This window comes from Brassica rapa, chromosome A01 (assembly GCF_000309985.2).
Source record: "Brassica rapa cultivar Chiifu-401-42 chromosome A01, CAAS_Brap_v3.01, whole genome shotgun sequence".
In the NCBI taxonomy this organism is placed as follows: domain Eukaryota; kingdom Viridiplantae; phylum Streptophyta; class Magnoliopsida; order Brassicales; family Brassicaceae; genus Brassica; species Brassica rapa.
Window position 1 is genome coordinate 20,582,445 of NC_024795.2, and position 19,566 is coordinate 20,602,010.

Genomic DNA, 19,566 nt, shown 5'->3' on the forward strand with positions numbered 1-19,566 from the left:
AATATTCTGATGGGTAATTGCATCCAGTACACACAAAAAAAAACAAAATTCATTAACTAACTAAAAACACCCCCTCTCTCCTACTTTCTCTTCCTATCTCTTTCTACTCTCTCTCTAAAAAACTAATTTCACTTTTTTTTTGGTTATTTAGCAAATAAACCCTATTTTGATGACTTGGTTCTACCAATATGTGCACACTGTAATTATATATTTTCGCATATCAGCATATGTTGTGTTTTATATTGACTGGATTCAAGCTTCCAAAAGGACATCGGATGTGATCGAAAACAAAGAACACCAAGGATCATATGTTCTAAGAGAGCGAAAGAAATTATCACATATGTTGAGATGAAACATATGCCTATCCTTTTGATTCTAAGGCATTGTCCTCGGGCCCCTTCTCATATCAGTTAATTTTTTTTGGAGGGGGGGGGGGGTCCAAATTTACAGTTTATGACACAAATAAAATGATAATAGTTACCGGAAAATATGATTTTCGTTAACCAAACCTCCATTTATAGTCTCATTTGTTGTTATGAGCTTTAACTTCCACTTTTAATTAATGTTAGAAAACTTTTTTGTCTATGAAGAATTTGGTTTTGTTAATAACAAAACATATAATGCTTTCCATTAAAAGTTTTTATATTTTTTTCATAAAATAATTTCAAATTATGAAATAACAAAAACCCAGTTTTTATTTGTAAACTTATATTAGATTATTATTATTATACTAATATTACTATATTACTATTATTGAAAATAAGATGAATTATTTTTGCCGTAGGCCCCGATTGTTCTAAACACGGCACTGCACATACGTTGAGATGAAACTAATTTATAAATCGTTTACGAAAAGTAATTATTTATAGGTCATTACCTTTACATGCAAGCATAATCATTTGATCTTGCTTTAATTCCAACTCCGTGAAAGACCTATCAGTGTAAGTATACCGTGTAAAATAATGATGGGATAAGTAGTTTTTCGATAAGTAGTTAGACATTCTAGAATATGTGGTTAAATTCTTTGTTACAGATCCAATTAGTTACTTAGATAGTTAGATGTAATAGCATAACATGTGCGTGTATCGCAGTTGGGACCATATTCCATAACAAATCGATTGGGAAAATATGAAATACTGACGCTTACTAAATTCGCAGAATGATTCTCAACTTTGTCATTAAGGAAATCTTTTTAATAAACATTGGATTAACTTAGACAAATAAATACGAGTCTGGTTAATATTTAGAGTGTTACATATGAGTTAACCCCCCCCCCCCCCCAGAGGCCCTAGAGGGGTCAATTTCATCAATCACATATATTATAGAGGTCAATTAACTAGAACTTGCACTACAAAAAAACAGCGGTATTCTGACGGACGTTCCGACGGAAAATGAATTCCTCGGAATATACCGAGGAGTTTCCGAGGAAATTCCGAGGAAATTCCGAGGAAACTCAAAATTGGGTTTCCTCGGAATTTCCTCGGAATATACCGACGGAATTCCGAGGAAAATTCATTCCGTCGGAATATTTCGACGGAATACCGAGGAAAATTGTATTCCTCGGAAAAAACCGATGAATTCCGAGGAAATATTATAGACGTTAGAGAGCCGTTGGGGATTTTAAAAATTCCGAGGAAATTCCGACGAACTAGTCGTTTGCATCGGAATTCCGTCGGAATTTCCTCGGTCTGTCGACAGGATTTCAACTATAAATACAAGCACCCCTCTTCCTCTTCATTCACTCCATATCTTCATCCTCCCTCTCACTCTCTTTACACACGAATTTGATTCATAAAAAACATGTCTTATTCAAATTATTTTCGTTCTTGGATCGATCGACCTCATTTGGATCCGAACACGAGATTGCTTACGGAAGAATACCAACAAGGTATAACCGAATTCATGGGGTTAGTTCACCGACAACCGGAAGCAAAAACAGGTATGTTAAGATGTCCTTGCTCTAATTGTAAAAATAAAAAAGTTATTAAACAGTGGGATGTTTGGACTCATCTATATTTGAGTGGGTTTACACGAAGTTACAAAATTTGGTATCATCATGGGGAAACTGATTATGAACATGGTAGTACTAGCGAACCTCAGCCAGCGGTTAGATTAGAAGATCCAATTAGAACGGATGTAGATTACGGTGTAGGTACTGAGCAGATGGTAAATGATCATTTTAGAGGGGAAGATTTACCCAATGCCGAAGCTAGGAGATTTTATGATATGTTGGATGCTGGAAAGCAACCATTGTACGAAGGTTGCAGAGATGGTCATTCAGCTTTATCATCTGCTACAAGATTGATGGGCATTAAGACGGATTATAATTTGGCTGAAGACTGTGTGGATGCGATTGCTGATTATGTAAACGGTATTCTACCCGAAGATAATGTAGCTCCTGGCTCATACTACGAGGTTCAGAAACTCGTAGCTGGTCTTGGTTTATCGTATCAGGTAATAGATGTATGCAGAGACAACTGCATGATTTATTGGAGGGCAGATGAACAGCGGGTTTCATGCAAATTTTGTGGGAAGCCTCGTTATAAAGATACGAGTGGAAGAGTTCCAGTACCATATAAAAGGATGTGGTATTTGCCTTTGACGGAAAGGTTGCAGAGGCTGTATCTGTCTGAATGCACAGCGCAACCAATGAGATGGCATGCGGAGCACTCAACAGATGGTGAGATCAGACATCCTTCAGATGCAAAAGCGTGGAAGCATTTTCAATCAAAGTATCCCGACTTTGCGTATGAGAGAAGAAATGTCTACCTTGGATTATGTACTGATGGTTTCAGCCCGTTTGGCAAGAGTGGAAGACAGTATTCTCTATGGCTAGTCATTCTTACACCATACAACCTACCCCCAAACTTGTGCTTGCGACGAGAGTTTTTGTTTCTCTCGATTCTCGTTCCCGGACCAGAGCATCCTAAGAGATCACTTGATGTGTTTCTTCAGCCACTAATATATGAGTTGCAACAACTATGGGCTCAAGGTGCTGAAACATACGATGTTTCGTATAAAGAAAACTTTCAAATGCGGGCAGTACTAATGTGGACAATAAGTGATTTTCCAGCATATGGTATGTTATCTGGATGGACAACGCATGGAAGGCTATCATGTCCATATTGTCAAGATAACACTGATGCTTTCCAACTAAAACACGGAAGGAAAACGTGTTGGTTTGACTGTCACAGGAGATTTCTACCACCAGATCATCCATATCGTAGAAGTAGGAATTTGTTTACGAAGAACAAGAGAGTGTTTGACAGTCCACCTCTGGAAATTCGTGGGAAAGATTTGAAGACACAACTTAGAGATTTTGGTGCAGAAAGGACGCCAGACGTCGGTGGACATGAGCATTTTCCGGTAGATGGTGTTGGAAACCTACATAACTGGCACAAAAAAGTATTTTTTGGGATCTGCCATACTGGGAGGATCATCTACTAAGGCATAATTTAGATGTCATGCATATTGAGAAGAACTTTTTTGACAATCTCATGAACACGATCTTTAATGTTCAAGGTAAAACAAAGGATAATTTGAAGTCAAGACTGGATTTAGTCGAAACATTACGAGGAATATTTCGTCGAAACTTCTGAGGATTGGACCATCGGAATTTCCTCGGTATATTCCGAGGAACCTTCCGACGAACTTTGTGTCCTCGGAATTTCCTCGGAATTTTGTTTCTTCGGAATTCCGTCGGAAATTTCCGACGGAATTCCGAGGAAGTATGAATTTCCGAGGAGATATTTCCGAGGACTTTTTTCGTCGGTATGTCCTCGGAATAGCGTTATTCCGACGACATACCGACGATTTTTTCCCTCAGTATCCTGATGTTTTCTTGTAGTGTTGCGGCATTTATCCAGTTTTTAAAGAATTAAACAAGTATATTTTTTATAAGAAAAGTCACCTAGGTCAACTGACAGGCCAACGAGCGGGCTCCGCCACTGAACACAACAGTGCTATTAAATTTGGTTTTTTGTTTACAATGTCACAGTTGAGATATAGCTAACATGAAACATCAACGTGAGCCCGACAGTTAAAAATGAGGAAACTCGTTGAATGGATTGGCAAATTTACTGTCGATCTTGGAAGTCCCTCGCCTCTAAAAGAGAGTCATTTTTGTCTTCCGCCACCTAAGAGAAAAGGAAAAGCCTTGAAAGTAGCAACCAATTCGGTTTCCACAAAACGTGTCTGGTACAATGAAAATTACGAAAAAGTAAAAGGAAAGTTGAGAACCAATTCAGAAAAGCACCTGGCAGTGGCACAACATTAACGCCCCGCACTAACACAACCTTATGGATACGCCTTATTAATTTACTATTTGTGTCATTATTTATTCCACGTTGATCACAGTTACCATTTAATGATTTACTCTTTTCTTTTCTTGAAAATGGTTAATGATTTACTCTTACTGCTTCCGTGCTGCTTTTCTTTGCCAACGCGATTGAGTAGATTTCTTATATGTACACGCAAGCTTACACCACTTTCGCTTTTGAAAGTTAGGGCCTGACTGGTTCAAACGCAGCGGTTATGGTTGCGGCTGCGGGCGTTTGCGGATTCGGGTGGTTGCGATTTCTAGTGGTTTTAAGAGATTTGTACGACTGGTTCTGCGGTTAAAAATTGGTGCGTTTGCGGGATAATTATGACTGGTTAACTACCAAATACAGCAGCGATTAAATAATAAATTATCAATATTTACATTTTATATAATTATAAAAATATCAAAAATCATAATATTATAATAAATATGTAAATTATATTTTCAAAGTTATAGTTTTAAATTTTTAAAATTATAGAAAATATTTTTATTTAAAAATTTTATAATATTAATTAAAATATAATAGATATATTTTAGTATTTTTATAATTCCATTTTAAAAAATTTATTGAATATTTTTATTTTTGTATTTATATGGTTTTTAAAGAAAAAGAAAAAAAATTATCTTCCCGCAACCGCCCGCAACCGCAAACGCTAGCTGGAACCAGCTTTTGATTTTAAGAGGTTCGGAGCGGTTTGAAGCGATTTGTAACGGTTTGGATGATTGTTTCGAAACGCTGTCAACCGCTACCAACCGCAAAAGCTGCGTTTGCGGGTGGTAGCGGGGAAACCAATCAAGCTTTTAGTAGCAATTATAAAAAAAATAGACATATTATTGATTTTTTTTTGTAAAAGAAACATTTTTTTGGCTAAAATAAAAGAAACATTATTGATTTATATAGTGTTAAAAATATTACGTAAACATCTTTTATACAACCTTCTATCAAGTTTCCATAAAATCGTTACCCAAAAATAATACGATACGCACGAACAAAATTTAACGTGATATAAAGTTATAGTAGTGGGTTTAGTTGAATCAGCAGGTAGGAACTTCCTTTAGCAAATCTTGTAAAACTTTGATGCGGTAAAGATACCAGTCCCATCACCGGCTGGACAGAAATATCATTTGAGTTCTTCAACAATTTTCCTATATAAAAAGTGGATAATCACATATATTAAGTTAGAAATTTTATTCCAGCTAAACGTCGCTTGTGTTCTATAGATTTTCACGAGTTCCTTTTTCATTTGATTATCCTTATTTTTAAAGCTATAAAATTTTAAGTACATCTACTACTATTAGAAATTACATTAATAACATAGTTAATTCTAAAGTTATTGTAACGCTCCGACCGTCCACGGCTAATGGCCACCCACGCCCGCTCTCTCGGCCCGTGGGTTCCATCTTATTCCAGCGATCGGTTCGTTAATTTTTCTAAAGGTTTGAAATCATTGCTTAGTGACCCTGCAATCACCACTCGACCTTTTCCCATGCTTTGGCCTCACTCGCACGCTATCGCGAATCACTTCCCGATAAGTCACCCATCCTTCCACTACTCCAGCTCAAGCATGCTTAACTCTGGAGTTCTTTCAAAATGTGTTCCAGAAAAGGTAAGTCAACTTTGGTGTCATAGGTAGCCAAATCAATCCTCTTAAGCTATTTCATATATCACAACTCGGGATGTTACAATTCACCCCCTCTCAAAAAACGCAACGTCCTCGTTGCACCCCACAACAGGTCTCAAGACGCCTCTTGGGCCAGAACCGAGATGGCTAACCAGCTCTGATACCACTTGTAACGCCCCGACCGTCCACAACTAATGGGCCACCCACACCCGTTCTCTCGGTCCGTGGGTCCATCCCGTTCCAGCGATCGGTTCGTTAATTTTTCTAATGGCTCGAAATCATTGCTTACTACCCTGCAATCACCACCCGACCTTTTCTATGCTTTGGCTTCACTCGCACGCTATCGCGAATAACTTCCCGATAAGTCACCCAACCTTCCACTACTCCAGCTCAAGTACGCTTAACTCTGGAGTTCTTTCAAGATATGTTCCGAAAAAAGTAAGTCAACTTTGGTGACATAAGTAACCAAATCAATCTTTTTAAGTCTTTCTATATATCACAATTCGGGATGTTACAGTTATATTAAAGATAATTCAAAATCTCAAGAATATATTGATAGTATAGCATGCAGAGTAACCAATTCCTTAAAACTTCGCTTTTTGGGTGCAAATGTTAAAACTTAGTTACAAGCACTGCTAAAACTAGCTAAAAGTATGAGCATTAACAAAACAAAACTAGCTACAAGTAACTAGATTTTAGTTAACAGTTTTTGTTGTAGATCAACAAATTTTACATTTCAAGTAAATATATTTAATAAAACTTTAAAACGTCAATTTTACGTCTACGTCAACTTGTGTTCTATATATTGAAGTTCTTGGTTTCAAGGTTTGGCTATGGGTGACAATCCGAGCGGTTGGCGCCTTAATCAAATTATTTTTTTAGCGTTAAACTAAATATACTGGTACATTTAGAAGGATAAAAATCATTTTCATGTTGAAAAAAAAAAACAATCAATTTTTTTCTAGTTTTTTATTTTATTTTAAATAGTTAGTGGTATGTGTGGCTTTGAGCTGTATGTTAGCATGAGACCCTAGAAGACCTTTGGGATTGTTTACCCGTACATTGTATATAGAGTTAATTAATTTAAAAGATGACAAAAAAAAAAGATTTGACCTACATTCTGATTCCTTAATTATTAAACAGAATAAATATAACTAAATTCACACACTGCAGTCAAGTTGAAGCCAATCAACCCTTATCATTATTTGACCGGCCCTACATCAGTACATGATAAATGGTCTTTAGTCCTAATATGTATTTATTCTTAAACGAAGATCAAAGTGACTAATTTATAATTCATTATAAAAAATGGTAATTATATCTCATTCTCAGATCTATAAAATAAATAATTTTTAAAAAAATTTTGAAAACAAAATTCAAAATTTTATTCTGAGAGATGGTTTTTCAAAAAGTTTAGAAGATATTTACCAATGTGTATGATATATTTCTGAATTTGAATTATATCTATATTTAGGGAAAAAAAATACTAATATGTATAACATATTCCTAAATTTTGGAAAAAAAATTGATAAATATATATAATATTTTCATAAGATTTAGGAAAATTTTCATAAATACATATTTCAATATACTTTCTTAAATATATATTTTTGAATATTCTCGTAAATGAACGTACAATTATGAATATCTTACTAAATTTTAATTACATTTATATTTACGAAGATATTCTTGAATGTTTATAAATTCTTTCTACAGTTTATAAAAATATTCATGTATTCTTTCTATAATTTTGGAAAACCTTCATAAATATGTATCTAGTCTTCATGAATTTGAATTATATATTAATTTAGAAAAATATTCATAAATATGTATAAGATCATCCTGAAAGTTTTAAAATATATTATTAAATACATATAAAATATTCCTAGATTTTTGGAAATATTTTTGAAATTTTCTTTATAAATTTATTCTTAAATGTGTATTTATGAAAACCTTTTATGCATATATATTTATAAAGACTAGATTCTTTTTCCGCGCTACGCGCGGATTATCTATTTTAAATTATTATAATTATATAATATTTTAATTAGTTTTTATTTAATTTATTGTTTTTTTCTTTTTCATGTCTCATTTTCCCAATATTAACTTAATAAGTTACTACTTTCGTAAATTTTTTGGCTGTTCATTTTGTAAATATTTCGTAAATTATTTCAATAGCTTTATTGATGTTTATTTTTAATATTTTTACATAATTTAGAACTAATAAACCAAAAAATGTCTACAACATTAAAGAAGATTAAGATAGTTTGGATTTTTTTTATTGTTGTGTTGTTAAATTTAAGTTTGGTCTTTTATACTTTGTCTAATTTTAATAATGATTCAAAATAGTTTAATTTGTATTGTTTTGTTCTTCTGAAGTCAAATAACATCAATAGTGGTGTTATAGCATTTTTTTTGTTTCAATTATTGAAGAGACTAATAATTTTCATCAAAAAAATTATATATTTAAATATATATATATATATATATATATATATATATATATATGTATAATAAACCTAAAACAACATTTTAAAAAATACGGAAAGACTATAATACCTGGTGTGCCCAAGCTGACTAAAAAAAGATAGACCTCAACGTGATGTAATGCTAAGTTGATATAATAAAAATATGTATGTATATAAGAAATTGTATAAATGCTCAGTACCAAAGCTTTTTTCTCAATAGCAACAAAACTTTTGCATTACTATATTATTGCTTGGTTCAGGATTGGTTAACACTCACTACTCAGAAATCAGATTGGTCCACACATCTAGCGTCAAGACTTTAAGCTCATATCTTCATGATGTAACCAATGATCCATGTGAACAAAATATGTTCAATACGAACCCAAATTTCTAGTCTCCCTCAATATTACAAAAAAATTCATTATAATATATGAACTTTTTTATCATCAAAATAAAATTAAATGTAGTGGCCTTTCTGAGACCCTAGAAGTTGTGACAGGAGTGTAATAATAGAGAGTTAATGGTTAAGAAGCAAAGAGACCAAAACAGAGCACAACTTAGAAAAAAGTCTCCGGAGAAATAAAAAACAGAAGAGTTTCGTGAAAACGCAAGCAACACAAAGTTGCGTGAGACAGGAGCAAAGTGGAGCAAAGTGTTACCTAGAGAAGCATTAATACATGATCAATCTTAAAATACTCTTATACCAAATATCTCTCAGTGATCACCTCTCTGTGCTTCGTATGGAAGCTGAGAGTGAAGTACCTTGTCTCCTCAGAACCTGAGCTCGTGTTGGATTGATCCTCACGCTGGCTCACATTCGAAGACCATGTCACCTTCACACCGTTAAACAATAAACACATCTTCAACAGCTTCGTGATCGTCCAAACTAAGCACCAGAGATTTTCCGCCACTAATTTCGTTAGCCATTAGTCTACTTGCACGAGCCGTTGACTTGGAAGACAAGTAATTGCGTATGGAGTTGTAAGCTTCGCTCTTCTTGAGACCTGTGTACTCGTTGAACTTGATGTGAACAGAAGTAGAAAACCCATCCCATCAACTTGTAAACGTATTTCTCAATCAGGACTCGGACGTGGTAAGGGAAAAACTGATTGTACATCGCCTATAAGAACATAAGGCTTGTCATGGTCGAGCCTGTGAACCCCCATACTCCTCCTGTCTCACGCATCTTTATGTGTTCAAGAAACTCACCATGCATCTGATCAACAAACAAAATATTTATGAAAAGAGAGAACATGCATCTCACAGGCCAAGCAATTTTAATTACAAAAATAACCATTACCACAGAAAGACGAATATCTTCTCAAATGCAACCTTTAGGAGTTTTATGCCTACCTCTCGCTTACATAAAAGTGGATAGCATCTTTACTAAAAAGGATATAAGAAGTGACGGGAATGCAGCATCAGAATACCTTATTGGAGCTATATAAGCTATGGATCACCGGCTGAGATATGTTCTGCCAAGAATCGTGTCATCGGACTGGAGTTGGAGAAGTAGTTCCGAGAGATATGAGAAAGATATATAGGGTGAATCTGGTGGAATTGAAGCGTTAAGATGCCATTGGAGTGTTATAGTAATGATGCTTTGATGAATAGGAGTGGTGGAGAAGCCATTACACCGAGGAATCAGAACGTCTGAAGTTAGGGCTTGTTGGTTAGGAAGAGGAAGAGCAAGAGACATGTTGCCTTAGTATATAGAAGAAACTTCATAGTTTTGATGGGCTTTCTACAGGGCTTAAAATAATGATATATTGAATTATAGAGTTTGATTAAGCTCGAAGTTGGATTTGTTCGTGGTATTTGGAAGAAGAGATTTAGATATGACGTGGCAAAATTTTAGAACTTAATTGGTTGATTTAATTTGCTGAGGTTGACACTCTAAATGTTGAGCATATTCCCCTTTTAGTATAGGTTAGATACCACAAAATTTGAATTAGAGGTATATATAGGAGCACATTTCTGAATTGTTTCCACTGCATAACATATGCCTAAAATTTAAGAATACATTCATTAATATGTATAACATATTCATAAATGACAAAATTAACCTGCTAAATAATTTATAAATGTTTAAGAATTATTTATAAAATTTTATAAAATCAATCCACCCCCTAAATATTAAACCCATAACAATCATGTTAAATAATTAAAATACCCTAAGTTTGCTATTAATTTTCAAAAATACATTAGCATTTGGATTTAGGATTTAGTGATTATTGTTTAGGGTTTTGTATTTAGGAGGTGGGTTGGATTTATAAACTTCTATAAATAATTTTTAAATATTTATAAATAATAAATAGAAATTTTTGTTTTCATCACAAACTTAGTGTATTTATGAAACTGGTTATCACTTAAAGTTAAATTTGAAAAGTGGTAGTCAACTTATTGTAAAGCTAATAGATCAAAATACACTAAATTGGCTAGCAATTTTCAAAAATACACTCAGAAAAAATACCTTAATAATACTTTAGCAATAATCACTAAACCATAAACTCAAATGTTATGGTATTTTTGATTTATTGTGTTTTTGAAATGTGGTTATCAACTTAACGTATTTCAAGCAATTTCTAAATATGTATAATATCTTTCTAAAACTTTGGAAGAAATTTCTAAATATTTATAATATATTATAAAATCTGGGAAAACTTTATTAATGTTGCATAAATGAATAACAAAGTGTCTAAGTATCTTTTTACAAAATATTTCTTAATATTTCGAAAGATGTCATACACATTTAGACAGACCTTTCTAAATATACAAGTAACTCATGAAGTTTACACATTCAAGAAGGATTTCCTGTATTAGTAAAAAAAGTTGGAAAATTTGAAAAGGAAAATATTTTTGCAATAGAAAATTTATTTTTGATTTTAATATTTTCAAATTTTTAATATTTAGTAAATAATTATGTAAGGTTATAATTATCTTTCTACTCATTAATGAATACTAATTTTGAGATTTTTGTCCTTGATTGATAGTTTTGATATAAACATGTTTTAGTGATAATTAGGAGAATTGTTTTTTCTTTTGTAAGCTAATAATTAGGAGAATTGCCTATATATATATATATATATATATATATATATATATATATATATATATATATATATATACATATATATACATGTTCCTTTCTTTCTTTTTTCTCGAACGACTTGTGTATATGCATTTAGAACCTTTATTTCCTAACGATGGAAACCATAGAAATTGGATTACCATGTGGCTCGTGGAAGATGAGCCACCAATTAACACTACTTGTATATGCAATAATTTGAGGCGAAATTATGCGCCTATGACGTTATATTTAGTTCAATTTATGAATATACCATCTAAATCTGTAATATCATTCCATAATTGTCATACCACTTTACTATAATCTCTACACTATTGACATTCAACTTTATTAATACATTAGTGAAATTGCTGTTTCACCCACTAATAGAATATGTTATCAACTCATACCACTGTTTCAGAATTGCTTAAGAAGTTGTTTACCGCTAGTCACTATTTCTTTGTCGTAATGAATTTCTAGGCAACTAAAATATATTTGTGGTAGGAGCAAATAATTAAACGTTCTAAGTGATCGGCTATGAGACAATTTTATTGTTGGTTATACGTTTTAAAAGATTTTCAATTGACATAATAAAACAACAATTATTAACTCCAGAAGAAGATGAGACACATGAGTTGATAAAGGGCTGGAAGATGTGAGAGACTGAGAGTACACATATGGAGTTGATCAAAACATTATAAAGTATCAGTCGAACACAAATGATGATATAGAGCGCTACTTGAAGACTCTTAATATCCGATGATTACAGTCTTGATCCGTGATGAAATTTCGTTTAATTTACATAAGTGGAACGTTTGATCCAAAAAAAAAAAATTATATAAGTGGAACGATCCATAATAATCAAAATCTTAGTGTAGAAATGATGTGTATGTTGAAAGGATTACTGTAACGGACTATTTGTATTGTTAAAATGTAATTGTACCCAAAACCTGCTAATTAGCCAAATAATCTTAGGATTGCATATTACGTTTGCAATAGATTTTTCTCAATTAGTAAAGATGGTTTCGAAACCAGAAGAATGATTAGCTTTTGCAAGCTATATATTTAGAAGATATCATGACCTTGAAAGAAAGTTTTTTTCAGATCAGATATCATTTATGTACCAAGGACGCAAAACTTAAAGGTGGATAACCTATCACCGCAGTGTCAGGAAATCAACTGTTTTTCGTCGTTCACATGGATGCAGATTTTTCGGTTTGGTTTACAGAGTCAGTATGAGTCTATATAAGTTGATAATAAAAAAAAATCTTAAGATGATATACATTTTGAAAAATAATTTTCTATATGATAAGGTTAGAGCAAGTATACGAAACCAAATTATAATAATATAAAATTCTGATTGGTGATTGTTTGATAAAACCTGAAAAAAAAAGTTCATTTGAGAAGAATACAAAATATTATTTTTTTCTTTATCGGTTCTTTATCAAATTTTGAGAGATTTTTATTTTTTATTAGTTCATCAATATATAATTAAAAGAAAAGATGAAAATCATATATCAAAACACCCATACATCAAAAACTTGACAAAATCCTAACTTAATTAGTATATAATATTTTGTGTGAAAAAACAGTATATAATTTGAACAGCATATGGTATATTTGGAAGGCTCGCAATGATAAGCTCTTCAGGAATATAAACAGAGATTCTTTAGAACTCGTTCGATATGCAGAGAATGAATGTCAAGCCTAGTTTAACGCGAATGAGATGATACCGCCACAAGTCCAGGCCAGCAATAATGATGTAAACCAAGTCTTAAGCTTGGGTAATATCTGCCTACTAGATGGATCTTGGACAGCTTCTGATCGCTTTAGTGGATGTGGATGGGTCTGGATGGATAATAGGGAGGACATACAACTTATGGGAACACGAAACTTCACTCGATGTGAATCAGCGCTGCATTCAGAGGTAGAAGCGCTGCGATGGGCGATGGAAAACATGCTTCAACACTCTTCGTGCCAGAGCTTTGGGACTGACTGCAAGGAGCTGATTGCAATGATAAATGAATCCCAGGAGTGGCCAAGATTTGCGACAGAGCTGGAGAAGATAGAGACGCTGCAGATTTGTTTTCCGGATTTCAAAATCACCCATGTACCACGAATGCGTAATCAGCTTCCTGGTTTTTTTAGCTAAGACTGCTAGGAGCTTTGGTATGGAGTTACTTTTCATTGGTTGTTGTATTCCGGTCTGGTTACCCAGACTACCTCAAGCTTGAGTAATAGAATGGCCGTTCGATGTCAAAAAAAAAAAAAAATTGAAGAGCATAAATTTACCTTTTAAAATTTTCGATTACTGCAGTGAATAGGATGACATCTACTTTCTGCATCTTTTAAGAAATATTTTCATTCCTTTTGTTATTTGGATAGGGTCAAGGACTCAAGGCCATTTGATCCCATCTTAGGAATATTCTCTGCAGCTGATACCATTTACAAAGCAAGATGCCGATTGTTTTGGGGAAAAGAAAATCTTTTTCGTAGTTTATGTTTGCTATTACCTCTAAAGTGGTGATGTGTGCATCATCGGAAACAATTGCCATCCAAAGAGAAACTCCAAGGGCCATCATTGATCTTTGTTTATAATCATTTTTCTTACCCATTTTGGCTCTCATTTAAATCGAGTTTGAAAGTATATCTTTATTATTGATAGTTATTAATCCACTAAGTGATTTAAATAAATTCCACACTAGACGACATAGACGAAGTAACTTACCCGTACTGATGTTTTTGATTGGATAAGGAGGGATCACCTACACTGAACGATGGATCCCAATGGTTGAATAGGCAATTTGCAAATGAGAAAAAAAAAAATTAGTTGCGTAATTCATGAATGAACAAAATTTTGAACAATCATGAAACCTCGCCATTTTACTCATTACAGAAATAGATTAAGGGGAATTAAGGGCCATATTCATAATATATCAACAATTAAGAATATGCACATAACAACGCTTAGGCTATGATATAATATATATTATTAGAAAATTGAACAATAATGTCCTTGACTGCGCATGAAAAGAGATGAGATATCTTTGTCTCTTGTTCCATGAAATTGATAGAAGAGATAAAAGAGGTACATCAGAGAATTACAATTGTGGAGTGTTCGAAGAAATTGGAGAATCACCTTCAGGATTACAATGGAGATCGAAGTTCACGACAACTTCCGAGAAATGACATGTATCTCAGTTCGCAAAGGCAAACTCAGACGGTAGTATTTTCCCCGAAGAACTCTCGCCACTAATGAATCAAAAAATTGAACAAGACGCCAGATATGTTTAGCTAAGAGAGTTAAATTGAATTCATGGATCATGCGGAACCTAATTCCTCTCTCCTATCGAGGTGGACACATCTTTTCCTACTTTGTCTAGTGAATTCCTCTTTTTGGTGGATTTGAGCTCCACCAGAATTGTGCAATCGCACTTGCCAGATTCTCACATATCTCTAAAGGGAGCAGGAAACTGGACATGACATAAGTCGGAAGAGCTAACAAGATAGATTTAATTAAAACTTCCTTTCGTCCCTTAGACAACCATCTACTAGTCCAACCATTCACAATGTGTAATAGTTTATCCTTTAAAAAAGCGAATAGTTTACACTTTGATCCACTAATGTCTTCCGGGATTCCTAAGTAGGAGCTCATTCCGCCTTTTTTTTGGATACCAAGTGTATTTTTAATCTGCTCTCGATTATTCGCTGGAATAATTTACCAAAGAGTAATGAGGATTTATCAAAATTGATACATTAACCTGATGCTTTCTCATATTTCCTGACTACTTTCATAACTTCTTCACATTCACGGGGCTCTACCTTACAAAAGAAAAGACTATCATCAGCAAAGGAAAGGTGTGATACCGAGGGGCTAGTGCGTGCGACTCGCATCCCCGTTATCTTCCCTTGATTCTCTGCATGATTAAGAAGGCTAACGAGCGCTTCCGTGCATATAATAAATATGAAAGGAGACCAAAGATCTCTTTGACGTAAACCTCTTCCAGGGACAATATTTCTCCTTGGTTCTCCATTCATGAGAATTTTATACTTGACCGAGGTGATTCATCTCATAATCCAGTCAATCCATATCTCTGAAAACCCCATCTTTCTCATGACTACCTCAACGAATGACCATTCCATCCTATCATATGCTTTGTTCATATCAGTTTTTATGGCCATCCTCTTAACTCGTCCTCCCGGTTTGGTTCTCAATACGTGGAACATCTCCTGAGCTATCATGATATTATATGTGATCTGTCTACCAGCAACAAAGGCCGACTGGGTCTCAGATATCCGATGTGGAAGAACCTTCTTTAATCTTTGGAATAAGACCTTAGATATTATCTTATAGGTGACATTGCATAGACTGGTAGGTCATAAACTTTGTCATCTCATTTGGCTTCGTTGCGTTTGGGATTAAGCAGATATTCGTGTCATTTAGGCCATGTGCCATTGTTCCTTCAAAAAGGAACTGATTAACCATATGAGTTAAGTCATCTTTGACAATATCCCAAAACTTCTGGTAGAAGAGAGTTGTCATTCCATCTGGTCTTGGGGATTTTTCTGGGTGCATAGTGAACAACGGTAATTTGACATCCCATTCAGTTACTCGAGCTGTAAGATCTTCATTTATTACCCCAGTAATCGTTATCGATACCTCTGATAGCGCATCATCTATATCCTCTGGGTTGGAAGACTCAAATATTTGACTAAAGTAACTAGTAGCAATGGCTACTAATCCTTCTTCATCCTCCACCACATTTTCATTTTCATCTAAGAGTTGTGTTATTCTATTCCTTGCTCTCCTTTGCTTCACCAGCGCATAGAAATATTTCGAGTTTTTATCACCTTCCCTTAACCGGAGAACCCTACTTTTCTGTCTCCAAAACATCTCTTCTGTCTTAAGGGCAGTAGATAGTTCCTTTAAAGTGTCTGATATTTTCTCGGAAGTAGAATCATCATTCGAATAAATACCCTTCACTTTCTCCTTTAGTTCCTCCACTAGCTTCTCTGAATTCACATTGTTTTGTCTCTTCCATTGGCTCAAAACTTTCCGATAGCTAGCAATATGTTTCATTATATTCGCTTCGGGAGGCAGATCCTCTGACTTCAATCTTTCCAGAATGACTTGCGTTAGTTTCTCATTGTCCAACCAACGTTTATCAAATTTGAATTTCTTCTTTTTCTCACTGGCTTTGTGAGAATACCCGCAAGGACCGAACATGATCTGATCCCCAAAGTCTAAGATAATTAGCCGATGTATGAGGAAGCTTTTCATGCCAATCTTCATTACCCACTGCTCTATCCAATCTGTATCTAACAGTTGTCCCTCCTGATATTTTTCCAACCCAAGAAAACGTATTTCCTGTAAATGAAAATTCCAGCATACCACAGTCACTAAACATCTGCTTGAAGGGCAAGAACGAGATATTAGACCACTTTTTTTCTCCCTCTTTCTCGCGATGATTAGTAATTTCATTAAAATCACCTATCATGAACCAATGTCCATTTTACCATAAGCTTGTTAGTGTAGAGACGAGAGGGAAAGTGTATACCATAAATTCCCTTTTGACTCTTTGCTATTGTTACACTTTTCATTTTGACTTTTACCTATTTACAATATAACCTCTATAAATTAATACTCGATAAATTAATAATATCTATAAATTAACAAATTTCAGCGGTTCCAACATGGGCAAATGTAAAATATGACACAAATTGATAAAATAATAAGATAATAATATTTTAAATAAACTCCCATGTAAATATATAGTCTCATTAAAATCATAAATTAATAATCTATCTATATATTATTTTTATAAAAGTTCAAACTAAACATTATATTGCTGTTTTTATATTGACAATGAAAATACCTCGATTTTTTTTAATATTTCAATATATTTTGATAATATTTAGTGAAATTATATTGAAAACCAAATAACAATTCTATAAACATAAACATATAGACCAAATAAGATAATAAAACACTATAAAAGTCAAATTTCTAAAATTTAAATAATTTATATACGGTAAAATCAAATATTTTCTTATTTTATAGATAAAAATATTTAAAATGAAAAATAATCTTAAAAGAAAACTTTTGTAAATTAATATCTCTATAAATTAATAAAATTTAAAAGTCTCAACATTATTAATTTATAGAAGTTTTACTGTATATACATTACAATTATAATTACTTCCCTTTAGAGCGAAAATAAAAACGTGTGATTAATATAAATGATATGTTTTGATCGATGCTTACAAAATCAAGACTATGTTGACGCGGTGGTTTTCTTCTGGTCGTATTTATGTTTGTATGTGCGTTTATGTTATAATAATGTCTCACTTCCAGTCTTCCAGAGAAATCGATAATTTTTTTGTATTTTATCAACTTTACAATATGAAAAAACTTTTTTTTTATGTACACACATATATGGAACTTTTTAGTATTTTAACAGTTTGTTTATTGCCTTTGCGTTTGCAATTTCTAAAAATATTTAGTTGGCGAAAATAGATAGTTTTTCTTTAATTAGAACAAATATTTCAACAGAGAAAGACAAACAAAAGTTTAAAAAATGTATGCATTTAATAAAATAATTAGAAAACGCAGCTCGGATATATTTACATTTACACTGAATCCACTTATATATTAATTGAAAAGTCATTTAATTGATTTTTGCTGACGTGTCGTTCATTGGAGAGCTTTCCAATTAATTGTTATAAATTGATTGGTTGATGGTTTTTAATTTTTTATTTATTTAATTAAAAGTTTTAAAGGGAAACTAATCGTAGAATTACCTAATCTAATATATGTTTCCAAACATACAATTAAACATCTTAAATATAGATGAACTAATATAATTTCTTTATAGAATCAATTAAATATCATATATTACATTATATAAATTTATAATATACATTTAAATACATATGACACTACATAAACAATTACAAAAATGATTTTAATATATTTATATTAGTATTGAATACAATAAATCATAGATTCCAAAAAACTAATTAATGTAAACCTAATAATATTAATTAAAATCACTCATTCACTATATATATATATATATATATATATTCTAAAATGTTTCAAATGAATGCAAAACAGTCAAATATACAATTATAAAAAATTCTCATCATTTTCCAATGACAATGTGATATCATATATAAGTTATCACTTTTTAAAATGATTAAAATATTTTTATATTTTAAACATAAAAATTATATGGTAAGTCATTTAAAATTATATTAATCAAGAAATGTTATTTAATTCATCTATTAATATAAACAGATGAATTAAAATTATTATATGGTAAGTCACTTAAAATTATATTATATGGTAATTCATTTAACATTATTATATAGTAAGTCATTTAAAATTAAACTAATCAAATTATTTTTCACATGCTTTTCCTAGAGTTAATACTCTACTAAAATAATTCATATAGCTTTTATTATAATAAAATTAGCATGCTTATTTTGAATAGTTAAAAAATAAAGGAGACATTAATAAAAAACAAGAGAGAGGAATAATAAAATATGTTTGTTGATTTATTGGTTCTTTTATATTATTATGTATTTAATTTTATTTGTCTGTCGAGATGCATGTATTTTTTGTGTTACTATAAATGTGAGCTAATTAATTTTATATGTTTTTAAAAAATTGTGATAAATTAAGTAAGAAAAATCAATAAAAATGATTGTCTTACAATTGTAAAAGTGAAAGATAGAAAATATAATGTAAATTGCAAGTAGGATCAATTATTTAAAAATAGAGTTGTATATTTTGCGGTATAATAAACTTTTAAAATGTACAAATAAAAAATATTTTATTTTGATATAATATTGGATCTCACATTAATATTAAGTATAAATGCCTAAAATAACAACATTTCGTTATTTAAAAATTATTTTTAATCATATTTAATTCAAATAGGTATGTTTTAAAGGAATAAATGGTTTTTTAACTCATTTAAGTTTTATGTTAAACACTAAATAAAAATGTGTGAGAAAGTGTGATTTGTCAATTGACAAAATTATGAGAGAAGTTACTTAGATTACCATTTTCCTAATACATGT

General features: G+C 32.2%; 1 pseudogene; it reads right to left on the minus strand.

The window, feature by feature from the left end:
* Positions 1-7,951: 7,951 nt before the first annotated feature.
* LOC117134173 lies at positions 7,952-9,708 on the minus strand (annotated as a pseudogene).
* Positions 9,709-19,566: the final 9,858 nt, after the last annotated feature.